A 17,090-nucleotide genomic window follows, 5' to 3' on the forward strand; every position below is an offset into this window, starting at 1 on the left:
ATTTTTATGCTATGGCATGTCTTTGGCAGGCTTTTTATGTGTTTTTCAGTTGTTTTTTAGCTGTTTTTTTTGGGACATGTCATTTTTTGACATTTTTGCCATACTATAGCCTTGCATTCGAGGTGAGGCCGACTATATCTAGTCGGAACTTCTCAACCTCACGCACCAGCTCAGGCTCCTTCCCCATTTTTTTCAACATGCTATATCATGTTGTTTGGGGCTTTTTTGCAACATGCTATGCTATGGCATGCGTTGGCATGTTATTTTAGATGGTTTTCAGTTGTTTTTAGCTGTTTTTCGAACATGCCATTTTTTTGACATTTTTGCCATACTATAGCCTTGCATCTTCAGTCATTTTTTCAACATGCCATATTTTTGTGTTTTTGGATGTTTTTGCAACATGCTATGCTATGGCATTGTTTGGCACGTTATTTTAGATGGTTTTCAGTTGTTTTTAGCTGTTTTTAGAACATGGCATTTCTTGACATTTTTGCCATACTATAGCCTTGCATTTTCGGTCCTTTTTTTCAACATGCTATATAATGCTGTTTTGGGCTTTTTTTTTGCAACATTCTATGCTATGGCATGTATTGGCATGCTATTTTAGATGGTTTTCAGTTGTTTTTAGCTGTTTTTGGAACATGCCATTTTTTTGACATTTTTGCCATACTATAGCCTTGCTTTTTTGGTCATTTTTTCAACATGCTAAATTATGGTGTTTTTCAGTTTTTGCAACATTCTATACTATGGCATGCTTTGGCATGTTATTTTAGATGGTTCTGAGTTGTTTTTAGCTGTTTTTGGGAACATGCCATTTTTTGACATTTTTGCCATACTATAGCCTTGCATTTTCGGTCATTTTTTCAACATGCTATATTTTTGTGTTTTTTGGCTGTTTTTGCAGCATTCTATACTATGGCATGCTTTGGCAAGTTATTTTAGATGGTTTCTGAGTTGTTTTTAGCTGTTTTTGGAACATGCATTTTTTGACATTTTTGCCATACTATAGCCTTGCATTTTCGGTCATTTTTTTCAACATGCTATATTATCGTGTTTTTGCGAGTTTTTGCAACATTCTATGCTATGGCATGCTTTAGCATGTTATTTTAGATGATTCTGAGTTGTTTTTAGCTGTTTTTGGAACATGCATTTTTTGACATTTTTGCCATACTATAGCCTTGCATTTTCGGTCATTTTTTTCAACATGCTATATATTATGTGTTTTTCTGCTTTTTTGCAACATTCTATGCTATGGCATGCTTTGGCATGTTATTTTAGATGGTTTCTGTTGTTTTTAGCTGTTTTTGGAACATGTGCATTTTTTGACATTTTTGCCATACTATAGCCTTGCATTTTTGGTCATTTTTTCAACATACTATATTATCGTGTTTTTGCCAGTTTTTGCAACATTCTATACTATGGCATGCTTTGGCATGTTATTTAGATGATTCTGAGTTGTTTTTAGCTGTTTTTGGAACATGCCATTTTTTGACATTTTTGCCATACTATAGCCTTGCATTTTCGGTCATTTTTTCAACATGCTATATTTTGTGTTTTTGGCTGTTTTTTGCAGCATTCTATACTATGGCATGCTTTGGCAAGTTATTTTAGATGATTCTGAGTTGTTTTTAGCTGTTTTTGGAACATGCCATTTTTTTGACATTTTTGCCATACTATAGCCTTGCATTTTTGGTCATTTTTTCAACATGCTATATTATTGTTTTTTGGCTGTTTTTGCAGCATTCTATACTATGGCATGCTTTGGCATGTTATTTTAGATGGTTTTGAGTTGTTTTTAGCTGTTTTTGGAACATGCCATTTTTTGACATTTTTGCCATACTATAGCCTTGCATTTTGGTCATTTTTTCAACATGCTATTTTATTGTGTTTTTGGCTGTTTTTGCAGCATTCTATACTATGGCATGCTTTGGCATGTTATTTTAGATGTTTTCCAGTTGTTTTTAGCTGTTTTTGAACATGGCATTTTTTGACATTTTTGCCATACTATAGCCTTGCATTTTCGGTCATTTTTTTCAACATGCTATATTATGCTGTTTTTTTAGCTTTTTTGCAGCATGCTATGCTATGGCATGCTTTGGCATGCTATTTTAGATGGTTTCCAGTTGTTTTTAGCTGTTTTTGGAACGTGGCATTTTTTGACATTTTTGCCATACTATAGCCTTGCATTTTTGGTCATTTTTTTTCAACATGCTATATTATTTGTGTTTTTGCCTGTTTTTGCAACATTCTATACTATGGCATGCTTGGCATGTTATTTTAGGTGATTTGAGATTGTTTTTAGCTGTTTTTGGAACATGCATGCATTTTTTGACATTTTTGCCATACTATAGCCTTGCATTTTTTGGTCATTTTTTCAACATGCTATATTTTGTGTTTTTGGCTGTTTTTGCAGCATTCTATACTATGGCATGCTTTGGCATGTTATTTTAGATGGTTTTTTTTAGTTGTTTTTTTAGCTGTTTTTGGAACATGGCATTTTTTTGACATTTTTGCCATACTATAGCCTTGCATTTTCGGTCATTTTTTCAACATGCTATATTATTGTGTTTTTGCGCTGTTTTTGCAACATTCTATGCTATGGCATGCTTTGGCATGTTATTTTAGATGATTCTGAGTTGTTTTTTAGCTGTTTTTTGGGAACATGGCATTTTTTGACATTTTTGCCATACTATAGCCTTGCATTTTCGGTCATTTTTTTCAACATGCTATATTATGCTGTTTTTGCTTTTTTTGCAACATGCTATGCTATGGCATGCTTTGGCATGCTATTTTAGATGGTTTCCAGTTGTTTTTTTTCTGTTTTTGGAACATGGCATTTTTTGACATTTTTGCCATACTATAGCCTTGCATTTTTGGTCATTTTTTCAACATGCTATATTATTGTGTTTTTTGCCAGTTTTTGCAACATTCTATACTATGGCATGCTTTGGCATGTTATTTTAGATGATTCTGAGTTGTTTTTAGCTGTTTTTGGAACATGCCATTTTTTGACATTTTTGCCATACTATAGCCTTGCATTTTCGGTCATTTTTTCAACATGCTATATTATTGTGTTTTTGGCTGTTTTTGCAGCATTCTGTACTATGGCATGCTTTGGCATGTTATTTTAGATGGTTTTGAGTTGTTTTTAGCTGTTTTTGGAACATGGCATTTTTTGACATTTTTGCCATACTATAGCCTTGCATTTTCGGTCATTTTTTCAACATGCTCTATTATTATTGTGTTTTTGCGAGTTTTTGCAGCATTCTATGCTATGGCATGCTTTAGGCATGTTATTTTAGGTGATTCTGAGTTGTTTTTAGCTGTTTTTGGAACATGGCATTTTTTGACATTTTTGCCATACTATAGCCTTGCATTTTTGGTCATTTTTTTCAACATGCTATATTTTTTGTGTTTTTGGCTGTTTTTGCAGCATCTATATACTATGGCATGCTTTGGCATGTTATTTTAGGTGGTTCTGAGTTGTTTTTAGCTGTTTTTGGAACGTGCCATTTTTTGACATTTTTTTGCCATACTATAGCCTTGCATTTTGGTCATTTTTTTCAACATGCTATATTTTATTGTGTTTTTGGCTGTTTTTGCAGCATTCTATACTATGGCATGCTTTGGCATGTTATTTTAGATGTTTTCTGAGTTGTTTTTAGCTGTTTTTGGAACATGGCATTTTTTGACATTTTTGCCATACTATAGCCTTGCATTTTTCGGTCATTTTTTCAACATGCTATATTTTTGTGTTTTTTGCTGTTTTTGCAGCATTCTATACTATGGCATGCTTTGGCATGTATTTTAGATGGTTTGAGTTGTTTTTAGCTGTTTTTGGAACGTGGCATTTTTTGACATTTTTGCCATACTATAGCCTTGCATTTTCGGTCATTTTTTCAACATGCTATATTATGCTGTTTTTGCTTTTTTGCAACATTCTATGCTATGGCATGCTTTGGCATGCTATTTTAGGTGGTTTCTGAGTTGTTTTTAGCTGTTTTTTGGAACATGGCATTTTTTGACATTTTTGCCATACTATAGCCTTGCATTTTTGGTCATTTTTTCAACATGCTATATTATCGTGTTTTTTGCCAGTTTTTGCAACATTCTATACTATGGCATGCTTTGGCATGTTATTTTAGGTGATTCTGAGTTGTTTTTAGCTGTTTTTGGAACATGCCATTTTTTGACATTTTTGCCATACTATAGCCTTGCATTTTCGGTCATTTTTTTCAACATGCTATATTTTTTGTGTTTTTGGCTGTTTTTGCAGCATTCTATACTATGGCATGCTTTGGCAAGTTATTTTAGATGGTTTCCAGTTGTTTTTTTAGCTGTTTTTAGAACATGGCATTTTTTGACATTTTTGCCATACTATAGCCTTGCATTTTCGGTCATTTTTTTCAACATGCTATATTATCGTGTTTTTTAGCGAGTTTTTGCAACATTCTATGCTATGGCATGCTTTGGCATGTTATTTTAGATGATTCTGAGTTGTTTTTTTTTCAGCTGTTTTTGGAACATGCCATTTTTTGACATTTTTGCCATACTATAGCCTTGCATCTTTGGTCATTTTTTCAACATGCTATATTATTTTGTGTTTTTGGCTGTTTTTGCAGCAATCTATACTATGGCAAGCTTTGGCATGTTATTTTAGATGATTCTGAGTTGTTTTTTAGCTGTTTTTGGAACATGCCATTTTTTGACTTTTTTGCCATACTATAGCCTTGCATTTTGGTCATTTTTTCAACATGCTATATTTTATTGTGTTTTTGGCTATTTTTTTTGCAGCATTCTATACTATGGCATGCTTTGGCATGTTATTTTAGATGATTCTGAGTTGTTTTTAGCTGTTTTTGGAACATGCCATTTTTTGACATTTTTGCCATACTATAGCCTTGCATTTTGGTCATTTTTTCAACATGCTATATTATTGTGTTTTTGGCTGTTTTTGCAGCAATCTATACTATGGCATGCTTTGGCATGTTATTTTAGATGATTCTGAGTTGTTTTTAGCTGTTTTTGGAACATGCCATTTTTTGACATTTTTTGCCATACTATAGCCTTGCATTTTTGGTCATTTTTTCAACATGCTATATTATTGTGTTTTTGGCTATTTTTGCAGCATTCTATACTATGGCATGCTTTAGCAAGTTATTTTAGATGATTCTGAGTTGTTTTTAGCTGTTTTTGGAACATGGCATTTTTTGACATTTTTGCCATACTATAGCCTTGCATTTTCGGTCATTTTTTTCAACATGCTATATTATGCTGTTTTTTGCTTTTTTGCAACATGCTATGCTATGGCATGCATTGGCATGCTATTTTAGATGGTTTCCAGTTGTTTTTAGCTGTTTTTGGAACATGCATTTTTTGACATTTTTGCCATACTATAGCCTTGCATTTTTGGTCATTTTTTCAACATGCTATATTATTGTGTTTTTGCCAGTTTTTGCAACATTCTATGCTATGGCATGCTTTGGCAAGTTATTTTAGATGATTCTGAGTTGTTTTTAGCTGTTTTTGGAACATGCCATTTTTTGACATTTTTGCCATACTATAGCCTTGCATTTTTGGTCATTTTTTCAACATGCTATATTATTTTGTTTTTTTGGCTGTTTTTGCAGCATCTATACTATGGCATGCTTTGGCATGTTATTTTAGATGGTTTTCAGTTGTCTTTTAGCTGTTTTTGGAACGTGGCATTTTTTGACATTTTTGCCATACTATAGCCTTGCATTTTTCGGTCATTTTTTCAACATGCTATATTATGCTGTTTTCTCTGCTTTTTTTTCCAAAATGCTATGCTATGGCATGCATTGGCATGCATTTTAGATGGTTTTTTCAGTTGTTTTTGGCTGTTTTTTGGAAACATGCCATTTTTTTTTGACATTTTTGCCATACTATAGCCTTGCATTTTCTGTCATTTTTTCAACATGCTATATTATTGTGTTTTTGCCAGTTTTTGCAACATTCAATGCTATGGCATGCTTTGGCATGTTATTTTAGGTGGTTCTGAGTTGTTTTTTTAGCTGTTTTTGGAACATGCCATTTTTTGACATTTTTGCCATACTATAGCCTTGCATTTTCGGTCATTTTTTCAACATGCTATATTTTTTGTTTTTTGGCTGTTTTTGCAGCATTCTATACTATGGCATGCTTTGGCACGTTATTTTAGATGGTTTCCAGTTGTTTTTTTAGCTGTTTTTGGAACATGCCATTTTTTGACATTTTTGCCATACTATAGCCTTGCATTTTTGGTCATTTTTTCAACATGCTATATTATTGTGTTTTTGCCAGTTTTTGCAACATTCTATGCTATGGCATGCTTTGGCATGTTATTTTAGGTGGTTCTGAGTTGTTTTTAGCTGTTTTTGGAACATGCCATTTTTTGACATTTTTGCCATACTATAGCCTTGCATCTTTGGTCATTTTTTCAACATACTATATTTTTGTGTTTTTGCTGCAACATTTTTGCAACATGCTATGCTATGGCATGCTTTGGCATGCTATTTTAGATGGTTTCCAGTTGTTTTTAGCTGTTTTTGGAACGTGGCATTTTTTTGACATTTTTGCCATACTATAGCCTTGCATTTTCGGTCATTTTTTTTTTTTACATGCTATATTATGCTGTTTTGGCTTTTTTTGCAACATTCTATGCTATGGCATGCATTGGCATGCTATTTTAGATGGTTTTCAGTTGTTTTTAGCTGTTTTTGGACCATGCCATTTTTTGACATTTTTGCCATACTATAGCCTTGCATTTTTGGTCATTTTTTCAACATGCTATATTATTGTGTTTTTGCCAGTTTTTGCAACATTCTATACTATGGCATGCTTTGGCATGTTATTTTAGGTGGTTCTGAGTTGTTTTTAGCTGTTTTTGGAACGTGGCATTTTTTGACATTTTTGCCATACTATAGCCTTGCATTTACGGTCATTTTTTTTCAACATGCTATAATTTTGTGTTTTTGGCTGTTTTTGCAGGAATCTATACTATGGCAAGCTTTGGCATGTTATTTTAGATGGTTTTCAGTTGTCTTTAGCTGTTTTTGGAACGTGGCATTTTTTGACATTTTTGCCATACTATAGCCTTGCATTTTTGGTCATTTTTTCAACATGCTATATTATCGTGTTTTTGCCAGTTTTTGCAAAATTCTATGCTATGGCATGCTTTTAGCAAGTTATTTTAGATGATTCTGAGTTGTTTTTAGCTGTTTTTGGAACATGCCATTTTTTGATATTTTTTGCCATACTATACCATTCCTGTCAATGATATCACAAAGGGCTACTGCTGCTGATTCATGAACATTTTTTCAACATGCTATATTGTATTGTTTTTGGCAGTTTTTTCATCATACTATACTATGTCATGTCTCAACATGCTATCCTTTGTGGTTTTCCACCATTTTTTGGTATGTCATTTTTTGAATTTTTGGTCATGCTATAGTATTGCTTTTTGGGTTACATATTTTACCATACCATATGATGGTGTTTTTTGGCTTTTCTTGCAACATTCTGTGCTGTGGCATGTCTCTGCACTCTATTTTAGGTGGTTTTCAACTGTTTTCAGCTGTATTTTGAACAAGTCATATTTTGACATTTTGCCATACTATAGCCTTGCATTTTCTGTCATTTTTTCAACATGCTATATATTATCATGTTTTTGGCCCATTTTTGCAACATTCTATGCCATGGCATGCATTGGCATGCTATTTTAGATGGTTTTCAGTTGTTTTTTAGCTGTTTTTGGAAATGCATTTTTTGCCATTTTTTGACATTTTTTTCGGTCATTTTTTCAACATGCTATATTATTGTGTTTTTGGCTGTTTTTGCAGCAATCTATACTATGGCAAGCTTTTGGCATGTTATTTTAGATGGTTTTCAGTTGTTTAAGCTGGTTTTGGAACGTGGCATTTTTTGACATTTTTGCCAAACTATAGCCTTGCATTTTTGGTCATTTTTTTCAACATGCTATATTATATGTGTTTTTGCCAGTTTTTTTGCTACATTCTATGCTATGGCATGCTTTAGCAAGTTATTTTAGATGATTCTGAGTTGTTTTTAGCTGTTTTTTTTGGAACATGCCATTTTTTGAATATTTTGCCATACTATAGCCTTGCATCTTTGGTCAGTTTTTTCAACATGCTATATTATGCTGTTTTTTGCTTTTTTGCAACATTCCATGCTATGGCATACATTGGCATGCTATTTTTAGATGTTTTTTAGTTGTTTTTAGCTGTTTTTGGAACATGCCATTTTTTTACATTTTTTGCCATACTATAGCCTTGCATCTTTGGTCAGTTTTTCAACATGATATTTTATTGTGTTTTTTTGGCTATTTTTGCAGCATTCTATATACTATGGCATGCTTTGGCATGTTATTTTAGATGGTTTTCAGTTGTTTTTAGCTGTTTTTGGAACATGCCATTTTTTGACATTTTTGCCATACTATAGCCTTGCATTTTCGGTCATTTTTTCAACATGCTATATTATCGTGTTTTTGCCAGTTTTTGCAACATTCTATGCTATGGCATGGTTTAGCAAGTTATTTTAGATGATTTCTGAGTTGTTTTTAGCTGTTTTTGGAACATGCCATTTTTTGATATTTTTGCATACTATAGCCTTGCATCTTTGGTCATTTTTTCAACATGCTATAATTTTGTGTTTTTTTTGGCTGTTTTTTGCAGCAATCTATACTATGGCAAGCTTTGGCATGTTATTTTAGATGGTTTTCAGTTGTTCTTTAGCTGTTTTTGGAACGTGGCATTTTTTGACATTTTTGCCATACTATAGCCTTGCATTTTTGTCATTTTTTTCAACATGCTATTTTATGCTGTTTTGGGCTTTTTTGCAACATGCTATGCTATGGCATGCATTGGCATGCCATTTTAGATGGTTTTCAGTTGTTTTTAGCTGTTTTTTTGGAAACATGCCATTTTTTGACATTTTTGCCATACTATAGCCTTGCATTTTTGGTCATTTTTTCAACATGCTATTTTATTGTGTTTTTGGCTATTTTTGCAGCATTCTATACTATGGCATGCTTTGGCATGCTATTTTAGATGGTTTTCAGTTGTTTTTGGCTGTTTTGGAACGTGGCATTTTTGACATTTTTGCCATACTATAGCCTTGCATTTTCGGTCATTTTTTTTCCATCCATCCATCCATTTTCTTCCGCTTATCCGGGGTCGGGTCGCGGGGGCAGCAGCCTAAGCAGGGAAACCCAGACTTCCCTCTCCCCGGCCACTTCATCCAGCTCTTCCCGGGGGACCCCGAGGCGTTCCCAGGCCAGCTGAGAGACGTAGTCTCTCCAGCGTGTCCTGGGTCTTCCCCGGGGCCTCCTACTGGTGGGACGTGCCCTGAACACCTCACCAGGGAGGCGTCCTGGAGGCATCCTAATTAGATGCCCGAGCCACCTCATCTGGCTCTTCTCAATGCGGAGGAGCAGCGGCTCTGCTCCGGAGGAGCGGCTCTACTCCGGATGACCGAGCTTCTCACCCTATCTCTAAGGGAGAGCCCAGTCACCCTACGGAGGAAAATCATTTCGGCCGCTTGTACCCGCGATTGTACTTGTTCTTTCGGTCACTACCCAAAGCTCGTGACCATAGGTGAGGGTAGGAACGAAGATCGACTGGTAAATCGAAAGCTTTGCCTTTCGGCTCAGCTCCCTCTTCACCAAGACAGGCCGGTGCAGAGTCCGCATTACTGCAGACGCCGCACCGATCCGCCTGTCGATCTCCCGTTCCATCCTTCCCTCACTCGTGAACAAGACCCCGAGGTACTTAAACTCCTCCACTTGGGGCAGGACTTCATCCCCGATCAGGAGGGGGCACGCCACCCTTTTCTGGCTGAGAACCATGGTCTCGGATTTGGAGGTGCTGATTTTCATTCCAGCCGCTTCACACTCGGCTGCGAACCGATCCAGTGAGAGCTGAAGGTCGCGGCCCGATGAAGCCAACAGGACCACATCATCTGCAAAGAGCAGCGAGACCTAATCCTGAGGTCACCAAACCGGACCCCCTCAACACCCTGGCTGCACCTAGAAATTCTGTCCATAAAAGTTATGAACAGAATCGGTGACAAAGGGCAGCCCTGGCGGAGTCCAACCCTCACCGGAAACGAGTTCGACTTACTGCCGGCAATGCGGACCAAGCTCCGGCACCGGTCATACAGGGAACGGACAGCCCGTATCAGGGAGTCCGAAACCCCATATTCCCAGAGAACCCCCACAGGACTCCCCGAGGGACACGGTCGAATGCCTTCTCCAAGTCCACAAAGCACATGTGGACTGGTTGGGCAAACTCCCAAGCACCCTCAAGGGTCCAGAGCTGGTCCACAGTTCCACGACCGGGGCGAAAACCGCATTGCTCCTCCTGAATCCGGGGTTCGACTATCCGGCGGACCCTCCTCTCTAGTACCCCCGAATAGACCTTACCAGGGAGGCTGAGGAGTGTGATCCCCCTGTAGTTGGAACACACCCTCCGGTCCCCCTTTCTTGAAAAGAGGGACCACCACCCCAGTCTGCCAGTCCAAGGCACTGCCCCCGATGTCCACGCAATGTTGCAGAGTCGTGTCAGCCACGACAGCCCCACAACATCCAGGGCCTTGAGGAACTCCGGGCGGACCTCGTCCACCCCCGGGGCCCTGCCACCGAGGAGCTTTTTGACCACCTCGGTAACCTCAGCCCCAGAGATAGAGGAGCCCACCCCCGGGTCCCCAGGCCCTGCTTCCCAAACGGAAGGCGTGTCGGTGGGATTGAGGAGGTCTTCGAAGTATTCCTTCCACCGATCCACAACGTCCCGAGTCGAGGTCAGCAGCGCCCCGTCGCCACCATACACAGTGTTGACGGAGCACTGCTTCCCCCTCCTGAGACGCCGGATGGTGGTCCAGAACCTCTTCGAAGCCGCCCGGAAGTCGTTTTCCATGGCCTCGCCAAACTCCTCCCATGCCCGGGTTTTCGCCTCGGCGACCGCCGCCGCCGCTGCACTCCGCTTGGCCTGTCGGTACCTGTCTGCTGCCTCCGGAGTCCCACAGGCCAAGAAGGTCCGATAGGACTCCTTCTTCAGCTTGACGGCACCCCTTACCGCCGGTGTCCACCAGCGGGTTCGGGTGTTGCCGCCCCAACAGGCACCAACCACCTTACGGCCACAGCACCGGTCGGCCGCCTCAGCAATGGAGGCACGGAACACGGCCCACTCGGACTCAATGTCCCCAGCCTCCCCTGGGACATGGTCGAAGCTCTTCCGGAGGTGGGAGTTGAAGCTCCTTCTGACGGGAGACTCTGCCAGACGTTCCCAGCAGACCCTCACTATGCGTTTGGGTCTGCCAGGTCTGACTGGCGTCCTCCCCCCTCCATCGGAGCCAACTCACCACCAGGTGGTGATCGGTTGACAGCTCCGCCCCTCTCTTCACCCCGAGTGTCCAAGACATACGGCCGCAAGTCCAACGATACGACTACAAAGTCGATCATTGAACTGCGGCCTAGGGTGTCCTGATGCCAAGTGCGCATATGGACACCCTTATGCTTGAACATGGTGTTCGTTATGGACAATCTGTGGCGAGCACAGAAGTCCAATAACAAAACACCACTCGGGTTCAGATCGGGGGGGCCATTCCTCCCGATCACACCCCTCCAGGTCTCACTGTCGTTGCCAATGTGAGCGTTGAAGTCCCCCAGCAGAATGAGGGAGTCCCCAGAAGGAGCACTCTCCAGCACCCCCTCTAAGGACTCCAAAAAGGGTGGATACTCTGAACTGCTGTTTGGACCATAGGCACAAACAACAGTCAGGATCCGTCCCCCAACCCGAAGGCGGAGGGAGGCTACCCTCTCATTCACCGGCGTAAACTCCAACGTGCAGGCGCCGAGCCGGGGGGCAATAAGTATTGCCACCCCTGCCCGGCGCCTCTCACCAGTGGCAACTCCAGAGTGGAAGAGAGTCCATCCCCTCTCGAGAAAGACTGGTTCCGGAGCCCAAGCCATGCGTCGAGGTGAGGCCGACTATATCTAGTCGGAACTTCTCAACCTCACGCACCAGCTCAGGCTCCTTCCCCATTTTTTTCAACATGCTATATCATGTTGTTTGGGGCTTTTTTGCAACATGCTATGCTATGGCATGCATTGGCATGTTATTTTAGATGGTTTTCAGTTGTTTTTAGCTGTTTTTCGAACATGCCATTTTTTGACATTTTTGCCATACTATAGCCTTGCATCTTCAGTCATTTTTTCAACATGCCATATTTTTGTGTTTTTGGATGTTTTTGCAACATGCTATGCTATGGCATTGTTTGGCACGTTATTTTAGATGGTTTTCAGTTGTTTTTAGCTGTTTTTAGAACATGGCATTTCTTGACATTTTTGCCATACTATAGCCTTGCATTTTCGGTCCTTTTTTTCAACATGCTATATAATGCTGTTTTGGGCTTTTTTTTTGCAACATTCTATGCTATGGCATGTATTGGCATGCTATTTTAGATGGTTTTCAGTTGTTTTTAGCTGTTTTTGGAACATGCCATTTTTTGACATTTTTGCCATACTATAGCCTTGCATTTTCGGTCATTTTTTCAACATGCTATATTTTTGTGTTTTTGGATGTTTTTGCAGCATTCTATACTATTGCATGCTTTGGCACATTATTTTAGATGGTTTTCAGTTGTTTTTAGCTGTTTTTAGAACATGGCATTTTTTGACATTTTTGCCTTGCATTTTCGGTCATTTTTTTCAACATGCTATATTATGCAGAATGAGAAGTATGAGAAATTTGACGAGTCTTTGGCAATTAGACCATATTGTGAGACATACCTTTTAGAAGAGAACCCCGCCTGAGGTTTAGACACTGGTGGTGGAAGTAGTGGTGATGAAAGGAGACATGGTGGGATAAGATGCGATAAAGAGAGAGCTGAGGATCTGGATGTGAAGAGGATGGAACGTGATGAGTTCATCCACTGCTCAGAAAAGTGCTACTGGAGGGGAATGTGGTGGAGGACACCACGATGATTATTCCTCAAATGACAGCTGAAAGCAAAAGAGAGGACACCAGATGTGTTTGTCAGTCATCTTTCTGCTTTAACCTGTGCTGAGCTCCACAAAAAAGTCACAGTAAATTATATCATCTGTAACTGCAATAAAAATTCATAACACAGTATGTCATCTAAAATGGCATGCAAAGGTCATTTCTTGTCCAAAGATGCATAAATGGTACAGTATGTGGTCCAGAAAAGTATAAAAAAAAAAAGTCACAGTATTATGTGTCATCCAAAATAGCGTAAAATAGACATAGTGTAGTATGTCATTCAAAATACCATAAAATATAATAGTATGGTATATCATCCAAAACGACTTAGAAATGCCATAGTACAGGATTTCTTCCAAAATGGAGTAGAAATGTCATAGTAAAAATGTTGACCAAATTAGCCTAAAACAGTAATAGTATATGTCGTCCAAAATTCCAATTAAAAAGTCACAGTATTGTGTGTCATCCAAAATGGCATAAAAATGTCATAGTATAGCCTAAAGTCAAAAATGACATTTAAAAAGCAGTAGTCTAGTATATCGTACAAAATAGAATTACAAAAAATTAATCAAAGCTGCATGCTGTGATGAAAGGGCCCTCGCACTCCCACATATGTCTGGGTACTGGTGAACTCCAGCTAAAGCAGTCGTTTTTTCGCATTTCTGTGAAAGTCGGATAATGCACACAAGGAGTTTGGACCCTGGAGTGAGATATTTCACATGATATAGTACTCCCAGTGCCCACTAGATCACACTGGGGGGGCACATTAATACGTCATCTTGGTGTACATCATTTGTAGACCAACCCATGAATATTTCATGTAAATGAATGAATGAATGAATTAATATTAAAGCAAAAATAACTATTTGGAATGTTGAGTTTGAATCTTATATAGGGCAGGTAAGTTTTACAGGCGGCTTCCCAGAGAAGAATCTCAAAAGGAAGAAGAAGAAGAAGAAGAAGAAGTCTTTACTGTGCCCGAGGGGCAATTTGGTCTGCAGATGTCATCAAAGTTAATTGTAATGAATATAAGACGCCGATGATATCAAGTTAGAGCGTGCACACTGTCCGCCTGAGCTGCGTGTCAGCTGCAGCACATATAGAGAAACGGTGGCTCGCGTATTTTTTTACGCATGACGCGCGCGTGTCAGCAGAAACAGACATTAAAGATGATGTTTTGGTGATTATATTGACTCTATACCGCGTTTTACTGCGGTTTAAGAGTCTCTCTGCCACAGACATCAGGAAATACAAACACGGCTGTTTTACTCCAACTTCCCTGTTACCCTTTTAAAACAAAAGTCCTCTGACAGTGTCCCTGTGGACAGAATCCTATCAGTTGCTGATACAACGCATTTTATTTTGAAACTTTTACAGGACCAGGTTGTTGGCTGTGCGAGAATTTGCAAAACGTCATAAATGAGAGGAAATCGTGCTTATAAATATGAAAATACAATACGAATAGCAACGGGCAGCGACGTTGCAACAAGGCTGCACGTGTAAACACCACAAGCATGACACGCGCTGCTGCCCGGCGAGGCTGACATCGCGCGCTCCTGACGCGCGCTGTGGGAAACGGGCCGAAAGACTGTTTCAGGTTGTAAGACCAAACTTTATCCGGGAATTTCAAAGACTGATGTCAAGACCGTCGAAAACACTCTCCTGACAAAATGACGTTTGGGTCAGTGGTTTAAGAAAGCGGTCAATGATCCGGAGATCGTGAGATCGCGCCCCGCTCAGAGTAGGTGATGTATTATAATTGTAGAATTCAAAATTAGCAGTGATGTCTGTCTACAGCATAACTAATGCATTAAACTAACTACTAATTTTCTTAGCAGGGAAAATAGAGTTTTCACTTTATGAAAGTACAGGTGACAGTACCGTACACCTGAATATTAAACTATGTCTGTAATCTCTAATGGACAAAGTATGTTATCACATTACAGTTTCTAAATTATCTCAGATTTTATTTTGACATTGGCATAAATAAAATAAAATATTGGCTGATATATCTGTCAGCTCTGCTGATATAAGGGTCATGTGGTGTTGAAGTGCAAAATTGAGTATGGCAGTGACATCTGTCAAACTTGACTGATATATGAGTCAGGCCGATATTTCTTGATTTCGACAGACGCATCTGCCGATACTGGTTTTACCTGTTTTGGGACAACTTCACCTGATTTATTGGCCAAAACGATATATAACTCAACTTTACGTGCTTTAATTTGTTCTGCATATCACAGTTAGTGTCTGGACACTATGCATTTACTGCCAAATTATACTTTATTGCATAAATAAAATAAAATAAAATATTGGCTGATATATCTGTCAACTCTGCTGATATAAGGGTCATATGGTGTTGAAGCGCAAAATTCAGTATCGGCAGTGACGTCTATCAAACTTGACTGATATATGAATCAGGCCGATATTTCTTGATTTCGACAGACGCATCTGCCGATACTGGTTTTACCTGTTTCGGGACAACTTCACCTGGTTTATTTGCCAAAATGATATATAACTCAACTTTACATGGTTTCATTTGTTCTGCATATCACAATCAGTGTCTAAACTGTATGAATCTACAGCCAAATTATATTTTATTACATAAATGAAAATAAAATATGAGCTGATATATCTGTCTGCTCTGCTGATATAAGGGCCATACGGCATTGTTGTGTCGTGCTATGTTCCTGACTTTCCTGCCTCACTACTCTGCCACTTTCCTAATACAGTCCCTTAATTTCTACTTAAACTGTTCTCATTTCTATTTTCACCTCTTATACTCTCATCTTCTACCACCATCTTCTACCTTCACTCAACTTCCTGTCTGTCAACTTCACTTTTTGTAACTTGATTAACCTTCCTGTCTCTCAACCCAACTTCCTGTTTCTCACCTCAACTTCCTGTCTCTTGACTGTCCTTCTTATCCCACAACCCAACTGTCTTTACCTTTACTGATTTTCCTGTCTCTTCACTTCTTGTCTTTCCCCCAAATTCCTGTCTCTTGGCTGTCCTTCCTGTCTCTAAACCCAACTTTAAAATTCAACAGTCCCAGATCAGACTTGAACCAGCAACCTCTGGCACACTAACCACCAGAGTTAACCACTGAGCTAAACCTCCAGATACTCCATGTGTTTTCGATGTTCCCTTTAGCTCAGCAAGCAGAGACATTTGTCAAAAACTTGACTGATATATGAGTCAGGCTGATAATCAATGAAGTTCGTTGCAGGGAAAAAATTCAGGAGAGGGGGAGACAATTGTGTATTCTTTAACAGTTTAAAGTGTTCAATGCAAGGTGCATCATCGATGACTTATATCAGCAGAGCAGACATATAGCAGGCAATACTTTATTTTATTTATGCTATAAAAGTCAAATATCATCTGTTGGAGGTAAGACTTGAACCAGTAACCTCATGCACACAAACCATGTGATTTACCCACTGAGCCAAGCCTCCAGACACTTTGCAGCTATGACACAAAAAAGTGATAGTATGGTCCGTCTTATTTAAAAGTCATAGTATGGTATGTCAAAATAATTTTAAAGGTTATCCTGCTATAGTATGTAGGATTTAACTAACAGACCTATGTCATACTATGTTAAGCATCACAGTATACCCATATAAAAGGTGCTTTAAAAAGTCATGGTATAGTATGTGGAGATAAGTCTTAGTATAGTATTTTAAAAAATAAATAAAACATAAATAAAAATAAAAATTTAAAATTTATAGTATCTCGTCAAACATACTGCTAAAAAAGTCATGGTACAGTATGTCCAAAAAAATGTTAGTTATGGAATAGTATGTCCAAAAACTGTCATGAAACTCATATAGCATTAGGAAAAAGTGAGTGTAGTATGTCAAAATAAGGCCATACAATAGTATGTTGAAATAAATTGTTAAAAAAACATCACGATTAGTTTGTCCAAAAAAAAAAAAAAAAATGCCAAGGTTGTTTGGAAAAAAAAAACTGTTCAAGTTCTGCACCCAGGACTTCCTTATAATACATCCATGGCCCATTAGCTCAGTTGGTAGGGTGGGCGTCACATGTACAGAGGTCCTCGCTGCAATGGCTGCA

General features: G+C 38.8%; 1 protein-coding gene across 1 annotated transcript in view; it reads left to right on the forward strand.

Moving 5' to 3' along the window:
• cdr2l (cerebellar degeneration-related protein 2-like) overlaps window positions 1-17,090 on the forward strand; it is a 34,099-nt gene that overhangs the window by 12,679 nt on the left and 4,330 nt on the right. The window lies entirely within an intron of this gene.

The sequence above is a fragment of the Plectropomus leopardus genome, chromosome 17 (genome assembly GCF_008729295.1).
Source record: "Plectropomus leopardus isolate mb chromosome 17, YSFRI_Pleo_2.0, whole genome shotgun sequence".
Lineage (NCBI taxonomy): Eukaryota > Metazoa > Chordata > Actinopteri > Perciformes > Serranidae > Plectropomus > Plectropomus leopardus.